At 35.7% G+C, this 17,454-nt stretch overlaps 1 protein-coding gene across 2 annotated transcripts in view; it reads right to left on the bottom strand.

Moving 5' to 3' along the window:
• Nucleotides 1-17,454, bottom strand: part of LOC137238021 (sterile alpha motif domain-containing protein 5-like) — an 801,561-nt gene that overhangs the window by 87,057 nt on the left and 697,050 nt on the right. The window lies entirely within an intron of this gene.

Raw genomic sequence — 17,454 nt, 5'->3', positions numbered from 1 at the left:
AAGAAAGATATGTAGTTCTCAAAACATCGATTCCAAATTCACAAGCCCGGATTCTATGAATAAAGAAACATGTTTTTCAATTAACGTAAAACAAAAAATAAAACGGAGGCAACCGTAGTGTGATGGTATCGTGCTCCGCCTACCATACCGAAGATCCTGGGTTCACGCAACGGGGAAAACATGTTGTGTTCTGAAGATAGTAACGGAATGATACCGGAAGAAATTATCCAAGATACTTGCAAGTGATTTTGAAAAAGTTCGTTAATGATATGAAAAATGGTCTCGAAAACAATTCTTAAACTCTTCTTCATTTTCATCGAAATCGAATGTATTCAGAGATAGGCCCGAGGCGCCAATAACTCGCCTATATTTCAAAATATTGCTCAGAGCACGATCTACATGACCCTTATATTAGACAATATATTTCTAGGTAAAATATATGCAACGTTTTAGTGGTAACAAAATTATTAAAAAGTAACCGGAACGAAATTGAAAAAAGTCTGACCCAGTAGATCTTTACAGACCATAGCTATATGTGTGCCAAGTCACATATGAGTTAAATCACGTGAACTGGACCCCCCATTTATCACTTGATCACAGAAATAAAGTCCATGTATTTTTTTCATAAGTAGGTACCATGAAAAATTTAACCCCAAAATATTTTTAAAAAATTTTAATTTTAAGGGTACTTTTTTTGAAATGTTTGGTAATTTTTGTTCAAAAATTAATTATAAATCAACCGTGAAAGATAAATTGATGAAACTTTGAGGGTTTATTTTTAAACGTTCATATTTTATTAAAATATTTTTATCTTAAAAAATTTTCTTATTATCACATTTTTAATTAACTTTGAAATTTTTAAAAGAAAATTTAACAGACTTCGCGGCCTCAGAATTGATATTCTTTTTATGAGTTACAGGCGATATTTATTTAGTATTAATATTCCAAAAGAAAATTTTGATGATCTCTATTAGTTTAAACAATATGAATTTTTTTATCACAGCACCTCGCACGCTAGAGCGGTGCGCGACCAGACGACATGCTACGTTGCAACCACAAACAAACAAATAAAAACGAGCATACCTACATGATTATTAAACACAGTTCTTTATTTATGATATGAAAATAGTGGATAATACATTAAAAAGAGAAAGAATGAACTAGACACATAATTTTTAAATGTATATACATTCGTTTTCTTAATGTTTTTTTAAAACTTTATTTACATAAACTTTCTCATCTTCTGATATCAGCTTGCATTGCAGTGATTCATCGTTTAGCGGCTTATAATTATGGAATTGACGAGTATTTTTTATAGTTAGTGCTCGTTCAAATCTTTGTTGATACTTGCGTTCATGCAAGTCATGATATTTTTGGGAACAAAAATCAAAATTAATTTTTTTAAAGGAACTTTCCGCCCAATTAAAAAGTGATCGCGGTGTTGTTATATGCTCACTTTTGTCACGTTGTAGGCTGGCACGATAAGCCTGCCTCTTTACACTTCCTGCTAAGCCATCGCACGCCCCTTTGCCATGTGATGTGGCGAAAAAATTCCACTCGGCTTTAACACCAAAATCTTTTTCGTGACTTAACAAGTTGACAAAGTTATACTTATTTTTATACCTGGAAGCCCCTCCATCGGAAAAGTACATAATTTTTTTGATATTATCGCCACCAAATTTAGTTTTCAAAAATTTATTCAGTCTTGTATTAAAGAGATGTACCGCACTAGCATCGTGACCAACTTTCTCAGAAATAATTACAAAATTTACATGCTTTATTTCTCCATTTTTTTTTTTAAATACGCGACGAATGGATGAATTGTGCCTGATCGTTAGACCAATGATGAGATTGAATGGCGTCTTGCACAAAAAACGAATAGTTTTCTGCAAAATCGAGACATACGACAAACTCTCCAGCGTCAAAAGATTCTTTTTGCTTAGAGAAATAAGACGCTTGATATTTTGCCACGAAATCATGTTTTAAAAGCTCTGGCCACTTATTCTTCAACTCTTAAAAACTCTTCTTTAGAATATGTCGTTTCAACGACTTCACGCCTGCATAGTTCAAAGAAAAGCTGTTGGGTTATTAAGAAGAAGTAGACATGTTTTAATCATTTAATTAAGACCTTATTGTTTTATAACTAGTGTCAGTAATTATGTGGATGACTAAATCATCCTTTTTCTTACCTGTCGATACTTTTCCATTGACTAAAAGATATTTCCATAATCTCATGTCTTTCGGTCAATAATTTTAGCTTTTCAATAACAAAATAGGCTTCTGAACACTTCTTACACGTAGAAAAAAAACATAATAATGTGGGTTGCGCACAAACAGAGCTTTGAATCAAATCAGTTAAACAAATCAATTCTTTTTTTTCTTAGTTCACTTTTCAGTTCTTGTAATAGTAACTTCATGTTTTGGTGAATTTTGCATACACACACATTATGTGTCCCGCTTTTTTCAGATGAAATACATTCCCGTGGTCGTAAAGTTTGAAATCTGGTCTGCCCAATTTTCTCACTTGGAAAAGTTCTTTGAATTTTTTATATAAATCATAAATATTAAATTGTAAAATACGTTTTTGTTTCCGAAGCCTTAAGCCATTTTCCAAAACCGTAACGCAGTCTTTAATTCCTGGCATCAAACGGCTAAACTCATCAGACAAATAAAATTTTTTTACGCGATTGACTGTTGAATTGTCCAGACTTCTGCCTTTTTTAGTTTCAGGCTGTGACGCAAATCCTGATTTTTTTATAGTATTTTTTGCAGCTTGTACCATTCTTTTTGAAACATTGAATTCACGTTTTATCATTTTTATTGGCCAATCCAGCGGAAGAGTAGTCAACACTTGGATTTTTTCGGATATATTATTTGCTTTGTTAAAAGCAGACTTAAAATTGGTTAAAAGAGCTTCATTTTAATTATTATGATTAATATCACTACCATTCAATTTCCTCACAGAAGTTACAACAGCTCTTTTACACTCGACATTCGTCTCAATTTTACTGGTGGCTCCCCGATCTCCAAAAGTAGTTTATTAACGTTATCAATTTTTAACTGATTATACACAGTATTACATTTGAAGGTTGGGTCTTTCTTGTTATCATATTGGATCTCATTATTTTCTGTTTTGGACACATCAATATTTAAATTGTTATTTAACGGATTTTCGCCAGAATTTTCTGGTATTGCAGACTTGCGGCCTAGATAAATTGATCTGACACAAGATTTGCACATGTTACATCCGACAAAACCCTTAAAATCACTAGCTCGATTAGCTGTAATAAAAACTAAGTCTTTTATAATGTTCTTATGGTTTTTTTTATTCAGTGGATTGCAACACTTCTTTTTTTGACCCATTTTAAAACACCAAAACTATAGCAATAATATTTTTATACAACCTAATCTCATTTACTTCTTAACTCGTTCACTAAATACGCTGAAATAAAAGAAAAACATACTAAAATTGGTTTAGTTTGTATCCTCGCGACGATTGCAACACAGTCTGTCGCGTTTGCGCGTGGCGTCTGGCGCCCACGCGCTGTGGTAAATATTTCACATTGTTTTTGTCTTATACTGCAACGTAGCATGTCGTCTGGTCGCGCACCGTTCTATCGTGCGAGGTGGTATTGTTTAAACTAATAGCGATCATCAAAATTTTCTTTTGGAATATTAATATTAAATAAATATCGCATGTAAATCATAAAAAGAATATCAATTCTGAGGCCGCGAAGTCAGTTAAATTTTCTTTTAAAAATTTCAAAGTTAATTAAAAATGTGATAATAAGTAAATTTTTTTAAGATAAAAATATTTTAATAAAATATGAACGTTTAAAAATAAACCCTCAAAGTTTCATCAATTTACCTTTCACGGTTGATTTATAATAAATTTTTGAACAAAAAGTACCAAAAATTTTCTTTTTAAAAAAGTACCCTTAAAATTAAAATTTTTTAAAAATATTTTGGGGTTCAATTTTTCATGGTGCCTACTTATGAAAAAAATACATGGACTTTATTTCTGTGATCAAGTGGTAAATGGGGGGTCCAGTTTACGTGATTTAACTCATATCCTATCCATATCATATAATATTTGGATCTTATTCACTCTCTTAACTCTATAGGATTCATACTCTATTTAAATATATAAAAATAAAAGTAATCTTGACAATTTGTTTAAACACCACTCACCACTATTGTCTGAAATTTTGAGGTAAATTATTCTCTCTGTAGCTAATTCAAAGCGCATAGAAATTCAAAAATGTCCATAACCATTTTTTTCGAAAAATGTACCTAAATCGTTACTCACCGTGCTTGAATAATCTCATTATAGCCGAAGCTTGTTTCTCCACATCGCTTTGTTGTACATATATCAATACATATTTACATAGCTTCGTAGGTATTTATTTAACAAAACCACCTACTTTAAAATATAAATCCGCTTATTTTCTTGAGATTTTTCAATTGCGATCAATCGCTTGTTTTAATTTTTCACGCCCGTATTCAATCTACATTAACATAAATTACTTTGTGTGCATGGATATTTTCAATTACCCTACAACTTATAAAAATCCGCTTAAGTTGATGGTTTGACGGAATTCTTCTCCTCTTTGCGGTGTCATTATTACCAGCATTTATTGTTAAAGCGCTAGGTTAATACCATGAATACTAAGAAAAAGAATATTTAAAAAATATGTTTAGGGGGCGTAGTAAAATGTATGTTTGTCAATGTTTTTAGGAGAATGGGAAGTTAATCATAAGTAACATGTAAGACGCAACAACTGGTAGGTTTGAAAGAATATAATGAAAATAAGTAAGGAAGGCTAAGTTTGGGTGTAACCGAACATTACATACTCATCTGCCAAATTACAGCTGGTAAAACTTTTAAATTACCTTCTTTTAAAAGTGGGCGATGCCACGTCCATTGCCTAAAATTTTACTAATTTTCTATTCTTCGATGTAAAGTCAACCCACCTACCAAGTTTCGTCGCTTTATCCGTCTTTGGTAATGAATTATGACACTTTTTCGATATCTCGATATTATCTCCAGCCATGTTAGCACAGAACAAAATTGTGAGTCTTTCCTTTGGTAGTTTACCGCCCTCGCATTTTTCGGATTTAAGAGAGGGGGTTTTGTCAGGTAAGGCACGAAAGAAAAAGCCACTTTCATCTGCGTTGTAAATGTCTTGAGGCTTGTAACCGGTCAACAGAGATGGCAGTTTTGTCCTAAACTGTTCGACACCATCCTGGTTTACATCTGCAACTTAACCAGATACGCATTTGAAAGCAACATTATTCCTTATTCGCCACTTGTTAACCATCCATCTGAAGCATTAAAATTAGGTACACCCAGTTTGCCTGCAATTTCCATTGCCTTGCTTTCAAAGTGGGATGTTTTGACTTCTAGCCTTAGCGAGCCAATTAAAACCCATCTTATCTATTTCAGAGCCACCCTCTATAAGAAAACTTCTTTTTTGATGAAGATTAACTCCAGATTCCTATTTATAACGAATTTGTTCTTTATTTTTATTGATTTCAGCAGCTTGTGTTTTGCCAATATTGAACCTTTCAAAGCAAAAGAAACGTGTACCTACTACTACTAAATTTTTGGGCTCACTATACTTTACCTTTTTGCAACTCCATATACTGATAATTTATCTTTTTCGAAAACATTAATAATAGAAAGTACCTTCTTTTTTGGCGCCATATTATTACGAACTTTGAACGCAACCATTCGCATGCAACTGACAACAAACTGAATGGAAAACTTCCCTCTATTTGAAGCACACGGCTTGAATGTTAAAAGGGGAATGTTAAAAGGGGAATCACCTATTTCATTTCTATAATGAACAACAAAGCTTGCTTGTGATATTTTTGAATTTTGTCCGGTTATGAGAAATTTTTTTTATGAAAATGCTTTGAAATACTTTGTCCGCGTCCGGTTATTAGAGTGTCCGTTTACTAGGATGATATTTGTATGAAAAAATGAATGAAAAACCTGTGTGCCCAAAATCTATCCTGTTATTGGAGCTGTCCGGTTATAAGGACTGTTCGTAATGGGGAATTTCACTGTATATCTATCTATCTCGATTAGTCAGCTCAGCTGAGTATAATAAAAAATCACCCCCCCCCCCCCCCCCCCCCCCAGAGGTTTAAGGGCTTTAGAATATACTCGCGGAAGGTATACCGGGTTGTTTAGCGCGACCCTTTGAACGGGAGGGCGGTATGGCCTAGAACGTTTAATATGGTCATACCTAATGGCTTCCGAGATGGTCGGGCTAGTACCTTAATGGTGCTTGTTACCGAAACGTACCGGATCTGGATCCGGCAAAGGACGATCAACAACGATAACACACCCCAAGGCCTTCGGGAAGTGTCCTTATCGCTACAACAACATACAACAACAAAAACAGCACTAGTAAAATCAACCAACCGGGTTCGTTGCTCTTGAATCAACATACATTTGATAAATGTTATTGCATTATGATTAGATCAACCGAGCTTTTGTCCAGAGGACAAACTTGTTTGGTAATTTCCACAGAGAAAAAACTGTATTTATAACAGATTCTCAACCAATTTAACTACTTTTTCTGTTAAAAGAAATTATTTAATTGGCCACTTCACTTAATTTTAATGAGAAACTTACGTTCACTACTTCTTTCTTATAACCACGATGCCGCAAAATCTGTGGCATATCCACAGTTTTGAATATTATTCTAGTGGTGGTAAAAATTTGTTATTTCAGCAGCTTTCATCGGTATTCTTAGGATGACGGTAATAAGTTTTGTTGTTCTACTTTATGATCATTAATATTAGTTTTTTTGTTTTAGGATGAATTTGGTCTAGTTTTCGCGATAATTTTGAAACTATGTCAAAATTATTAAAGTATAAGGAGAATATAACTTTAAATTTTTCGACATGGTTTCAAAATTATCGCAAAAACTAGACGAATTTCATCCTAAATTGCAAATGCAATGACCAATTATCGGTCCTGAGATGAATTTGAAAAACTTTTGAATTAGTTCTGAAAAATAAAAAATAAAATATAGAGCACAATCTCGAGATATCCTTATAACAAACCTAAAAATCTCAAAAACGATCAAAACTAACCCGAAAGAGTTAAAAAGCGATATTAAAACTATTCCGAAACAGTTCCGAAAAGTACTGCAGATATTCCCAAAATATTCTAAAGATATTCACAAGATAACCCATAACGGGCTTCAAATAGTACTAAATTGATCGCGAAATAGACTGTAAACTATTCAAAGTAATTTTGTGGCATCAAATCCGTAAAGACACCAATAATGTTTCGAAAACGATTCTAAAATTGTCCTGAATCGGTTTGACAACTTTGAAGTAAAAGAAAGTTTCGTTCGTATTCTATATTCATTATATCGATATATATAAAAAGAAAGGCTAAAATGTGTGTTAGTTGATCCCCGGTATTTGAAGAGATGCGTCAGTCGATTTTGTTTAAACTTTCATATAAGTTGCGTATACCTCACGCGGTGGTTATTACATAGCTTTGGTTGCGATCGACGCACAAATGCTAGGGTCCTGAGATCAAACCGTAACGTAACGTGGGTAATCCTGGAATGTGTTTGTACAATATGGGTGCTTTAGTACGAGGTAGTTTTCATACCTATTGGTGACTATGGTCTCGAGATATAGGCGAAAACGTGGATCAGGGTAACACTAGGATGTGTTTTTACATTAAGCGACCACCGTGGTGTGATGGTAGCGTGCTCCGCCTATCACACCGTATGCCCTGGGTTCAACTCCCGGGCAAAGCAACATCAAAATTTTAGAAATAAGGTTTTTCAATTAGAAGAAAATTTTTCTAAGCGGGGTCGCCCCTCGGAAGTGTCTGGCAAGCGCTCCGAGTGTATTTCTGCCATGAAAAGCTCTCAGTGAAAACTCATCTGCCTTGCAGATGCCGTTCGGAGTCGGCATAAAACATGTAGGTACCGTCCGGCCAATTTGTAGGGAAAAATCAAGAGGAGCACGACGCAAATTGGAAGAGAAGCTCGGCCTTAGATCTCTTCGGAGGTTATCGCGCCTTACATTTATTTTTATTTTATATCAAATTGAAGCTGTTGATGTGTGCTTTAGTTCAGAGTAAGTTGGAGAGAAGGAGACTGAGAAAGAGATAGAATGAGACAGATGAAGCGAAAAAGACGGAGAAAGGAGTGAATAAAGGATTAGGAAAAAGTGAAGACGGGGAGGGGAGGGCAGAGTTAGACCGAAAAAGTTTATTAAAATGTATGCAGGTAGACCAAATTTAGGACAGAATAACGTCTTCCGGGTCTGCTTGTTCGTATATATAAGCTCTGCAGAAAATTTGCATCACATATGTATATCTACTACAGTCCAGAGTTGCACAACGTCAAAACAACTTTCAATACAACCGCAGCTTTTTTTGTAGTGGTATATGTGTATACAAGCAGAATATTGTAATACTAATATTGTAGTAGAGAATATGCGAATAAGATGTTTACTGCTTGAAGTAAACCCGAAAACTGACTGATCATTTGCTTTGCTGAAACTCCGTCGTGGCGCTCACATGAAATGTGGTTGAACGCCGAATAGTTTCCCAAAGCTCTTGAGTGCACCTCTGCTTTAATCATATAATAACAAGGAGACACACACATTGTAGATGTGAGTTTTGTACTAAAACTTGTCGTACATTGGAGTTGATTATTTTACTTGGAAGCAAATCCAATGCCAGCAGCTTTCACCGATATGAAACGTTAGTCACCTGAGGGTGGCAAGGTTCTTACGATAAAAAGTCAGTAAAATTGAAAATTGTAAAATTTTATGGTTTCTGCTTCATTGGAAAGCAAATATGTATAAAATAAACAAAAATTTTATAACAGCTGTCTATGTATATACGAATACAACGAATGACATCCAAGTAGTTCCTTCCGCACAATCGAATAACCACAAATGTTCACATATACATACATACATACATACATGAACATGAATTTTTGCAAATATTTAAACACTTCAGGTTTGCTTCATTTTCTTTTCGCTCATATTCTTGCAATTGCCATTGACAACATTTCTTTTTTTTTTCAATTTCGCACATTAACTTGGTAAAGTACTACAAATATTTTATGGATACATTGGTAGATACTCATATGTGGGGTGCATAGATTCATATATGTATACCCAGTAATAGTTTCGATTAGCCTGATAATAATGGTATATAATTCCAATAAAAACTTATCTTACTTTTAAACACCATTTTGCTAGATTCACTTGCATGTTTGTATGTATGTAACTATTTGTCGTTTCTGGTGGTACAAATGTGTTTGCGCTTAACTGGTTGGTTTTCAATAATACACAGTGCTTACTTCATGCAATATTTGTAAAGTTATCTTAAATATAACAAACCAGACTCTTCATATCTCCACAACTATTCCAAGCAGTTATCGAGGGCAATGAATGGGACGGCGAAAGAGACATAAATAAAGTAAATTGAAAAGAAGGAGAAGAGAAAGAACGGGAAAGAGAACAATGATAAAGGGATTAAAAGGGAAGGGAAAACTTTCAAATATGCGGCCAGTATTTTGAGTTAATTTTTATACTCAGTTGAGCAGAGCTCACAGACTATATTAACTTTGATTGGATAACGGTTGGTTGTACAGGTATAAAGGAATCGAGATAGATATAGACTTCCATATATCAAAATCATCAGTATCGAAAAAAAATTTGATTGAGCCATGTCCGTCCGCCCGTCCGTCCGTCTGTCCACTAACGCGATAACTTGAGTAAATTTTGAGGTATCTTGACGAAATTTGGTATATAGGTTCCTGGGCACTCACCTCAGATCGCTATTTAAAATGAACGATATCGGACTATAACCACGCTCACTTTTTCGATATCGAAAATTTCGAAAGTGCGATAATTCATTACGAAAGACAGATAAAGCAATGAAACTTGATAGGTGAGTTTAACTTATGACGCAGAATAGAAAATTAGTAAAATTTTGGACAATGGGCGTGGCACCGCCCACGTTTAAAAGAAGGTAATTTCAAAGTTTTGCAAGCTGTAATTTGGCAGTCGTTAAAGATATCATAATGAAATTTGGCAGGAACGTTACTCCTCTTACTATATATATGCTTAATAAAAATTAGCAAAATCGGAGAACGACCACGCCCACTTAAAAAAAATTTTTTTTTTGTCAAATTTTAACAAAAAATTTAATATCTTTACAGCATATAAGTAAATTATGTCAACATTCAACTCCAGTAATGATATGGTGCAACAAAATACAAAAATAAAAGAAAATTTCAAAATGGGCGTCGCTCCGCCCTTTTTCATTTAATTTGTCTACGATACTTTTAATGCCATAAGTCGAACAAAAATGTACCAATCCTTGCGAAATTTGGTAGGAGCTTAGATTATAGGACGATAATTATTTTCTGTGAAAAAGGACGAAATCGGTTGAAGCCATGCCCAGTTTGTATACACAGTTGGCCGTCTGTCCTTCCGTTCGGCCTTTAACACGATAAATTGAGCAAAAATCGATATACCTTTACTAAACTCAGTCCACGTACTTATCTGAACTCACTTTATATTGGTATAAAAAATGGCCGAAATCCGACTATGACCACGCCCACTTTTCCGAAATCGAAAAATGAAAAAAAAATGCCATAATTCTATACCAACTACGAAAAAAGGGATGAAACGTGGTAATTGGATTGGTTTGTTGACGCAAAATTTAACTTTAGAAAAAAAACTTTGTAAAATGGGTGCGACACCTACCATATTAAGCAGAATAAAATGAAAAAGTTCTGCAGGGCGAAATCAAAAGCCCTTGGAACCTTGGCAGGAATACTGTCCGTGGTATTACATATATAAATAAATTAGCGGTACCCGACAGATGATGTTCTGGGTCACCCTGGTGCACGTTTTGGTCGATATCTCGAAAACGCCTTCACATATACAATTAAGGGCCACTCCCTTTTAAAACCCTCATTAATACCTTTAATTTGATACCCATATCGTACAAACACATTCTCGGTGACTCGACATTTTTGGCGATATCTCGAAAAGGTGTCCACCTATAGAACTAAGCCCCACTTCCTTTTAAAATTCTCATTAACACCTTTCATTTGATACCCATATCGTACAAACAAATTCCAGGGTTACCCTACGTTCATTTTCCTACATGGTGATTTTCCCTTATTTTGTCTCCATAACTCTCAACTGAGTATGTAATGTTCGGTTACACCCCAACTTAGCCTTCCTTACTTGTTTATTTTAATGTTAATTTAATGTATTTAAAACAAAGAAATATTCCATAGGAGAGGAAATGGGAAAGAAGTCGGCTTACATACTTACAACCCCCCAAGGAGCCGCGCTTCACTCTAGCTAAACTTCGATCTAGATACTGTAATAGGTTAAAATCTTATTTATCCAAAATCAAAACCGAAATACCCAAATTATGTCCTGCTTGTAACTTGCCCCCACATGACCTCAACCATCTTTTCAACTGCGATGTGGAACAAACGCCTCTAACACCCTTATCTCTTTGGTCCAAACCTGTTGGAACAGGAAGTCTCCTAGTACTCCCATTAGAGAATATTGATGTTAATTCGTTAGCGCTTATTGGATTGAGCGAAGCCCTGCTACAACAGCAACAACAGTGGAAAGGAATCTTAAGCAGAAAAAAATATGGAAGGTATGGACGATGGGAGGTGGAAAGAGAGTGGGTTGCGGAAGTGTAATTGAAGACTGACAGAAAAAGAAGAAGAGAAATAGTATTTCAAAGCTAAAAGATGAAGAAATAGAAGAGGAATAGAAAAGCAAGGTGTTGAAATGAAGCTCAAGCCGACGGAGTGAAAGAAGAGGAAGGAGAAAGTGTGGACAGCGATATAAATTATAGTAAATTATACTGAGCTTCAACTGAAATGTGAGTAAGCATTTTTCTACATCACCAAAAAGTGAGTGTCTCTGATTCACTACTACGGATGTGGTCGTATGCTATTTACCACTATGCTCGCAAGGAGCACGCCTCAGACTGACGATTTTTAACCGTTTCCATGGAATCTCACGTTAAATGTGTTATTATGAGATAGCAAGTGGAGGAGCGGGAAGATTGTTGCATATGCTAATGATCTAGCTATTGCTTACCGAGGCAAGTTTCTGAAAACTTTATGTGACTTGATGCAGTTGGCATTGCAACAGGTTTCCATATGGGTCACCCCATGCGGACTCATTGTCAATTCTGATAAATTTAAGCTTGTCGTATATGGGCAAATCCCAAAAACTTTTACTTTTTTGAATACTCGGGTTTTACACACGGGCCAAAAAACTTAAGACCAGAAAAAAGTACAAGGGCATTAAGTTTGACCTTTTGACTATTCTACCTGATGATTTTAAAAATGAAGAAAGTTGATACTAAGTTTTTGCAGAACTTCGAAACGTAAAAAACATCGATTTTTACACTTTTTCAAGCGATACCCTTAATTTTTTTGTTGAATTTTTCCGATAAAATTTTGAGGCATCGCTGAAACGCTATGGAATTTGAACTGAATGTTGTTTTTGAGACGGAGATTCTAAAAGTATGAGCAAAATAATGTGCCCCTCCAATACTCAAAACTATCATCAATCAAAGTAGCGATACTTTTTTTTTGTCATTTTCAATATTGACAGTTTTTTGTTTATAGCTTTTTGAGGCAATTGAGTATTGAAATTTGGATTATGCACGATAATAGCCTATCAGGGACTAAAAATACCTGGGGCTTCAAATTCGATGTGCCCCTTTCAGTTTTGAAGGTAGAGGCAGAAAAGTGGAAGCACTTGGTTGCGTAAATTTTTTTCAGGAGCATAGTTTTTTATGGGCACAGCTTTACTTTTATCACTTTATACCCGTTTGTTGATTTCTTCTCTACACCACAGTAGTATACCATCAATTGCCTCATCTTGGAATATTCACGCAAGGAAAGTTATTGATGTTTGTACATGGGACAAATATACGAAATTTCCGACAAAAATTGGCAATCGCCAAAAAGTGCAGACAATTTTTTTTGTATTTTTTTAAACCAGTTTTTATTTAAAAGTAAATGAAAATAAACACAAATCTGGTACAAAAATTAAAAAAAAAATAAAATTTTTTTCTACACTTTTTTACGATTTCCAATTTTTGTCGGAAATTTCGTATATTTGCCCCATGTACAAACATCAATAACTTTCCTTGAGAGAATATTCCAATATGAGGCAATTGATGGTATACTACTGTGGTTTAGAGAAAAGATTAACAAACGGGAATGAAATATTTGACGGTCACCCGGTTTCATATTTTTGCCGATATCTCTAAAACCGGGTTTCGGGTATCAACAAAATTTTACCTAAATATACCGCATATAGATATGTATATCCTGATAAAATTTCAACACAATCGGTAAAGAAGTGTTTAAATAAGTAAACAAATTTAAGGCCTTCCGGGTTTATATTTTTATCAATATCTCGAAAATCGGATCTCGGGTATTAAAACTTTTTTACCTAAACATACTTCGTTCACATATCTATATGTTTTTAAAGTTTCAAATGAATCGGTAGAAAGATATTAAAATAAATGTGTTGCAAACTTTGCAGTAAAAAATATTTGGTGGTTATTCGGTTTTATATTTTCACCGATATCTAAAAAACCGGGTCTCGTATATCAAAAAACATTTTACATAGCTAAAAGCTGCATATATCTCCATATTTTGTTAAAATTTCGATATAATCGGTACAGAAGTGTTGAAATAAATGTATACTTAACATTACGACCTCAATTTATATATTTTTTGCTAGATCTTTTGGCTATATTTTTTTCAGACATTATGTAAGACGAGTAACGGCGATGCACTATAGCTCCAATTTACCCCTCAATGTTCCTAACAAAAAGATATTTGCGTGAAAAAAAAAATTTTTTTCTCCAAAAAAAAACAAAGTTTGGCGGATTTCGCCATATACCAAACAATACAAAATATTACCGTTATATTTACCAGAACTAAAAGATACGCGGCCACCGTGGTGTGCTGGTAGCGTGCTCCGCCTATCACACCGTATGCCCTGGGTTCAACTCCCGGGCAAAGCAACATCAAAATTTTAGAAATAAGATTTTTCAATTAGAAGAAAATTTTTCTAAGCGGGGTCCCCCTCGGCAGTGTCTGGCAAGCGCTCCGATTGTATTTCTGCCATGAAAAGCTCTCAGTGAAAACTCATCTGCCTTGCAGATGCCGCTCGGAGTCGGCATAAAACATGTAGGTCCCGTCCGGCCAATTTGTAGGGAAAAATCAAGAGGAGCACGACGCAAATTGGAAGAGAAGCTCGGCCTTAGATCCCTTCGGAGGTTATCGCGCCTTAAATTTTTTTTTTTTTTTTTAAGATACGCCTGGAAAACCAAGCCAAATTCCTGGCCATAATTCCGTACAGAAAGCTTAACTGGAGGACAACTTCAGCTTGCGCCAAAGGAAAGAGTGAATTGTATTACGCACATATAAAAGAGCCATTGGCAAAAAATGGAGATGCATCCCCAATATATGCGGATGGTTTTATCCCACGTATACTTAACCCGTGCTTGCCTTAGGACTACGCGATTATTGTAGTTTCCCGCAGGCAGAAGTATCAGCCATCATTGAAGCAGCAATTAGGATACGGACATACAATATCGCCAACGAAATTTTTATTTTCAGCGGCAGCCATGATGCTATCAAATATCTTGGCACTTACTTGTTCAATTCGAAACTAAAATTTAATCATAAATCTGCATTCAATAGCACAATATTGCTCTCATTTGATATGCGAAAGGGCAACCACTTTCAATTTTTGGATCTCTTCAAGATTTAACCCAATAAACCGTGTACACCGTTCACACGCAAGCTTATGCTAAAGGAGCACATCCTTCATTCATCAAGCCGACAAAAGATGGATACAAAACTGGGTCGAAATGTGATCCTTACACCCTAAGTACGGGTACAATAACCACACGTGTAGGAGTATAACTGGTGACTGGCTTATAGTCGCTGCAGCAGGAGTTTTAAAAATGATGAGAAGAAAGAAAGGGTGGTTCACGCTATCTGCAACTGCTCCGCGCTAAATGGCTTAAGACAGCGCTTTCTGAAAGCTCCTCTTCTGGATAATCTACCCCAGATTGCGGAATATGACATCAAGGCCTTCGTAGCCTTTATGAGGTCCTCAAAACGGTTCGGAGAGGAATGGTAAGAGCGTGTTTTCATGGTATCACAAGGGACCTAATGCAACTGATCTAAGTGTACCTCGTCCAGCCAGTTCAACCCAACTTAACCGTGTCGATTTTGAAATTCATCCAGAACTATTCCCTCAAAGACTCATGTCGCACATTTTCTTGTATCATAAATATGGTTGGTTAGAAATTCGCGTGTTCTCTGGCAAACGTTATGAGTTGCTTTGCATGCAACAGTGGCACCAACAAGCGACAAATACCACTAATATAGACGCCAACGTATACCGACAAAGCCACCGGCACCAGCGGTTCCAATTTCAATTTTCAATTGTGGCAAAACAGCGCAAACAGTCATTTAAGGAAATACAACAACAAAATTAAAGAAAATCAACTGCGCTCAGACGTAAATGCACACATTTGGAGTCACTTGCAATTCATCGTATTCGTTACGAATTCGGAATTGCTTTTGCCCCCGCCATCCGTTTTAGTTATTCAAATATCCATTCGCGCCGTTTCATTCGATTTCTTCACTTTTCACTCGACTTCGTCAAGTTGTTAAATTCCATTTGCCACAAGTTGATCAATGTTGCACAAATACTCTACAGTTGTTGTTGTGCTTGTTTATGTCAATGAGTGGAACACCTCAGGCGGCGGGTCGATTTCTAGTTCGGTAAATTGCTAAAAAATTTCGATGGGTTTAGATGGTTTATTCGCTGTGTTTTTTTACAGCTTATTCTCTGTTTGCTTTTATATTACTTGGCTGTTTGAGTTGTAATTGATTTTTGGCATTTATTTGGAATTGCTGCATGCGATATTGGGGAGTGTATTTGCATGATGGTAACTTCCCGCAAAGTTTCGTTCTATTTTAAGCATTATCATTTGAAAAATATTTTTGTTTTAACGTTTAGGTATATTTAAATTTTAACGGCTTTATGTATTCTACGCATGGCAAACAACCCCTATTTTGGGTTTTGTATGACTTTCGTCTTGGTTGAGATGTACGTTTACTACTGTACCGACTAACATATTGGACGCAAATTCAACATGCGACTGAAAAGGCATCTAAACAGGTATCACCGATAAGCAAGAAAATGGCAAGCATCGGAAAACCAACAGCAAGCAAAAGCAAGCTGTTGATGAACTTCAACATTTCCACGTTATTGTACGGCTTCGAAATGTGGACAAAAATGAGAGGACATAGAAGGAGAAATAAAAAGCCTTAATTTTCGGAGGCTTTCGAAAATTTAAGAAACTTCATTATGTTTTGAAGGTGCACTGAGGAGGCTTACAGCATACTTCGTCCCTCCGCTAACCGAAGCTTTCAGAATAGTATCTTAAAAAAAAAACACATTTTTCCTCAAAGTTTGCCTTGTATATTTTACTTACACCTGAAAACTTTAATTAGATTGGATGTAGTCGCATTCATCAAAGGAATTAAGCCTACGGCGGAAGCGAAGGCAGTCTTGCCCTCAAATTGAATCTTTTAGAATGGTTTGCAAAATAATTACGCATCTGCTTTCCATATAAACATATACATTTGAAAATATAAGTGTGTATGTTGTGTTTTTTTAATTCGCTGGACTATGTAGATGTCTGCGTATAGCTCATACAGCTCATCATTTAATCTTCCTCGGTACTCGCCATCGCCAAGGCATAGAGTCCATAAATCTTTTGAAGAACTTTTCTGTCGAACACGCCCAGAGCCGTTTCATCTGATGCTGTCATGGTCCACGCTTCTGCCCCATATAGCAGGACGGGTACAATAAGTGACTTCTAGAGTATGATTTTCGTTCGCCGAGAGAGGACTTTACTCCTCAATTGCCTACCTAGTCCAAAGTAGCATTTATTGGCAAGATTGATTCTTCGCTGGACTTCCGTGCTGATGTTGTTGCTAGTGTTGATGCTGGTTCCCAAATAAGTGAAGTCTTTTACTATTTCGAAATTATGGCTGCCACCAGTAGCGTGGTTGCCAAGGCGCGTATGCGCTGACTCTTTGCTCGATGACAGCAGGTACTTCGTTTTGTCCTCATTCACCTTCAAACCCATTTTTACCGCTTCTGTTTCCAGTTTGGAGTATGCAGAGCTAACAGCGCAGGTGTTTCGATATCAATGTCATCAGCATATGCCAGTAATCGCACGATGTTGATGCACGTAATTTGCAGATTAACTTCTGCTATAAGTACTTCTCAGAAAATACACGGAAGTAATGTTGACATGTTTGAAACGTCATACAGTTTTAAGCATACTCGCGG

The sequence above is a fragment of the Eurosta solidaginis genome, chromosome 1 (assembly GCF_040869045.1).
Source record: "Eurosta solidaginis isolate ZX-2024a chromosome 1, ASM4086904v1, whole genome shotgun sequence".
Lineage (NCBI taxonomy): Eukaryota > Metazoa > Arthropoda > Insecta > Diptera > Tephritidae > Eurosta > Eurosta solidaginis.
This window is presented reverse-complemented; position numbering and strand designations above follow the sequence as displayed.